The sequence below is a fragment of the Octopus sinensis genome, linkage group LG1, assembly GCF_006345805.1.
Source record: "Octopus sinensis linkage group LG1, ASM634580v1, whole genome shotgun sequence".
Taxonomy (NCBI): domain Eukaryota; kingdom Metazoa; phylum Mollusca; class Cephalopoda; order Octopoda; family Octopodidae; genus Octopus; species Octopus sinensis.
The window spans coordinates 147786127-147791126 of record NC_042997.1 but is presented as its reverse complement, the minus strand read 5'-3'; positions in this window follow the sequence as shown (position 1 = coordinate 147791126).

The following is a 5000-nucleotide window of genomic DNA, read 5'->3' as shown; positions in this document are numbered from 1 at the left end:
AAGCCTTTCATCCTTTCGGAATCGATTAAATAAATACCAGTTACACACTGAGGTCGATGTAATCGAATTAATCTCTTTGTTTGTCCTTATTTGTCCCCTCTATGTTTAGCCCCTTGTGGGCAATAAAGAAATAAGAGTCGTTAAAAAAAAAGGCGGCGAGCTAGCAGAGACGTTAGCACGCCGGGCGAAATGCTTTGCAGTATTTCGTCAGCCATTACGTTCTGAGTTCAAATTCCGCCGAGGTCGACTTTGGCTTTCATCCTTTCGGGGTCGATTAAAAAAGTACCAGTTACGCACTGGGGTCGATATAATCGTCTTAATCCGTTTGTCTCTCCTTGTTTGTCTTCTCTGTGTTTAGCTCCTTGTGGGTAGTGAAGAAATAGGTATTTCGTCTGCCGCTACGTTCTGAGTTCAAATTCCACCGAAGTCGACTTTGCCTTTAATCCTGAGGTTGATCCTATCGACTGGCCCCATCCCCAAAAATTTCGGGCCTTGTACCTAGAGTAGAGACGAATATTAACTGTTGTAGTTACTTTTTAGTTGGTGGTAAGCTCTCACTTCTTTATATTTCCTCCTTGTACTGTCCTGTAAAAGCCTCTTGGCCAATTTAAAAAACATTTTGTGAGTGGTATTTATCTTTTAGAGACCATGTCATTGTTGTTTGTTAAAGGAAGGACGTTTGTAAATGCAAGCAAGTAAAGATGGAACAAGAGACGAAAGGAGTAGGAATAATATATAGCGTATATATCACAAGTTAAACGACCGGGAAGAGTCGAGGGTTCAGCTGCAAATCGTGTGTATGAGTTTGTGTGCTTGTGTATGCGATTGTGGTTGTGCAATAGTGTACGTTTATCTGGATGTATGTATGTATGCATAGGAGTATGTGTGCTTGCGTGTTTGTGCATCTGCATGTGTGCTGTGTGGTCTGCATCTATATGTGCGCGTTTTTGTTTTTTCTTATGCGTGAATGATTATGTTGATATATATATATATATATGTATATATATATATATATATATATATACATATACATATACATATATCTATATATCTATGTATATTATATATATATATATATATATATATATATATATATTTTATACTATATATATATATACATATGTATATATAAAATATATGTACATATGCATATATGCATATATGTACATATATATATTAATACATATATACATATATATACACATACATAAATATATATGTATATATATATATAAATATACATCTATATATATATGTGTGTGTGTAATATATGTATACATAGATACATAAATATATATGTGTATATAAATATATATTCAAACACACACATATATATATATATATGTATGTGTGTGTATACACAGACATACTTACCTACAAGTAGACGTATATTTTTGATTATATATATACATAATTCCACTGACACACACACACATACACACACACACAATTGCACACTTATAGACTCACATACATTCATCATATACATTAATACATACATCAAACAAACAACGTACACGTTATTATATGTTTATATATGTATGTATAAGTGTATATATTCATACGTATTTGTTGCATTTTTTTCTTCGCTTTTTTCTTCGTTTTTTGTGCGCATGAGCACGATTAGCATGTCGGCCACTCTACGCCAAGCTGAACGCGATGACTCAGCATTAATCAAACCCGACATTTCTAATACTGACCTCTACGACAGTATTTTTCGATGTTTATCTCCAAAGCTAAACCAATCATTCCGGCTTGCATTATTATTTTATATTCCATAGCTTTTATTATTTCGTTATTTTATAGTAAATATTTTTGTTGTTTTATTCATGCTTTATATTATTTATTTTCGTTGATATATTGTCTTATTCAATTTGGAGCTTAGATAAATAGATTTATCACAAAAATACACACAATTTCGCATTACATTATATTTTTATTTCACTTCCACTTCCTCTTCCCGCTACTCTCCAGCTGCCTTTTTACATGCAATCCGCTCCTTCCTTGTCCGTCTTCTTCCATATATGTTATATTTTTTTGTATTTCTTAATGCGTATGAATGGAATTACAAATATCTATAGGGATTGACATACGTTCCCAAAATGTATTTCTGCTTATGTAGTTTTGAATATATATTTACATATACTTACATCCAACCATTCATACATACATACATACATACATACATACATACATACATACACAGACACACACATAAACACACACGTGTGTGTGTGTGTGTGTGTGTGTGTGTGTGTGTGTGTACAAATTGAGAAACATAGACACAAAAATGTAATGCAATTCGCAACACTACACAGACTAATGCACACTCAGAGGGAAAGAGATATTTGATATACATAAATATGTGTATATATATATATACATACATACATATATATATATATATATATATATATATATACAGAGAGAGAGGGAGAGAGAGAGAGAGAGAGAGATGCATATTTTTTGTGTATATATGTATCTGTATATATAAATGTGAATGTGTGCATAAACGACCGTGTTCCTGCGCTCGTACGTGTGCACATGTACATATATGTAATTGGTTAACAAGTTTGATTCGTAACAAAAGCGTTACGAGTTCGCTCACACTACATGGAACAAGCCGCAAGAGACTTGACCTATCGCATCAGTTTCACTGTTAAACATTGTGAGATGTAATCGGTAGATATAGACAAAATATGTAGATGCCCGTCGTTATATATAGATGTCTATAAGGTTATATATTATTCTATACATTTTCTGCATAACGGCTGTGGCCATGCTGGGTCATTATGAGTATCAGCACCTTCCCATGAATGAGGGTTTATCATATTGCTGCCCTTATTGAGTTTCATACCGTGATGGGGGTTCATCTAGGATCATGGACGGCAGAAATTCAAAGAGGTGTTTATGTATAAATATGTATGTCTATATGTACATATAATATATATATATATTCTGGAACTTGAGTGAGGAAAGAAAGCCAGGAATGACCTGTTTTTTTTTTTTTGTCTGTCCTTCTAATTGTTGTTTCTCTTGTCCGCCATTGTATCGTGTATATGTCGGAGAGTTTTAATGTCCTCTATTGCGTTTTTGTTCCATTTTTATATATATATATATATATAAACACATACAGAAATATATACATATGTCTAAATATGTGGCGTGGGTATGGGGCTGTGTGTGTATGTATATATGTGGTACCTGTGAATGGGGTTGTGTACGTACGCATATGTGGGTATGAACGTGTGTAAAATAAATGGTATGAAGAAATATAATTCACATAAAGAAACAAGCAATCATAAGTGTATATCAGAACGAAAAACCAGAAGCATGCGTGCCTAGAGGATATAGGTGGTAAATAAGAAGACAGGATGAAATCTATATCTTCAGTGATACATGCAAAAGCTAACACTCTTCTAGCTTTCACGTATACACGTGCATGCGCACGCGAATATCAATTAGAAATGCATGTCTATATTCAGGCGAACATAAGATGCTTTATTCTCATATTTGTATAAAAAGGATCTACAGGGGAGATCATTCTCACGCATACGTAGGAAATATATACGACATAAAAAGCTCAGCATTTTATTCATATGCGACTCTCTTGGCGGTTTTATGTATGAATATGTGTGTATATGTGTGTGTGCATGTATGTATGTATGTATGTATGTATGTATGTATGTATGTATGTATGTATGCATGTATGTATGTATGTATGTATGTATGTATGTATGCATGTATGTATACACACTCATATACTCATATGCATGATTATATTTCTGCGTTTAAATATATACATGCATACATACAATAGTCAAAAAGTTCATAGGCTGACCAAGATACTCTCATGGAATGTGACCAAATGTGATTTATTTTTCAACATAATCACCCTTGCGCCCAAGAACATTTCTTCCATTTGTGTTGTAGTGATTGGTTCCCTTTGGTGAAGCTACTTTCATCCTGTCGCTCAAAAGAAGTCACCAACAGCAGATATGACGTCATTAACAGTGCAATACCGGTTCCCAGTCAAATGACTTTCATGTTCGGTAACAAATTAAAATCAGACAGGACCAAATCAGGAGAATAGGGATGTTACCCAACCATTTCAAAGCCACTGTTACGCACAGCACCCATTAAAACTAAGGTCTTGTGGTCTGGAGTTTTGCCCTGGTGAAACGAGAGCCCCCTCGTCAGTTGTCTTGGGCATTTGATTTTGATAACTTTTAGTAACTGTCTCAGCAAGTTGACTTCATACTCTCCATTGATGGCGTGGCCTTGTCCTACTTTGAAGCAGGTGAAGAGAGGTGTTTTCACTGCATGGATTGTCTCTGGCTCTGGCTCAATGTAATGAACCCAACTCTCATCCTGGGTAAGGAAACATTCTAGGAAACCATCTGGATCTGCATCAAACAATATCAAATTTTCCCTTGATGTGATCAGCCAGGTTTGTTTTTGATCAAGTATCAGAAAAGATGGCACCCACGGAGAAGATATCTCCGTGATGCCACGTTGTGCAAAATATTCTCAACTCTCTCACGGGATATGCTAAGAGCATTTCTTATTTGATTTATAGCCAGTCACCATGTAGTGAACATGATCAATATTTTCCTCGGTGGTGGCAGTTGCAAGACGTCCAGACCTTGGGTGATCTTCAATAATCTCTGTTTTCCACCTTAATACAACTGCCCATTTTTGCACTGTTCATAAAGCTGGGCCGGCATCCACAAATGTATGAACCATGTCAGCATGAATGTCTTTTTCTGCAGATATTTGATAACACCACGGTGCCGAATTTTGTCAATTTTCAAGAGAGGTTGCTACTAGTTACATTTGAAGTCTTTGAGTAGTCAGATGTGAGTTTACTTGTACAGGAACAATGTAGTTATTAATAAGAATATTTGGAATTAATACCTGCAAGATTTCACACCTAGTATCACTCCTTCCTATGAACTTTTCATCCGACCCTCGTATATATACACATTAAAATTTCGATT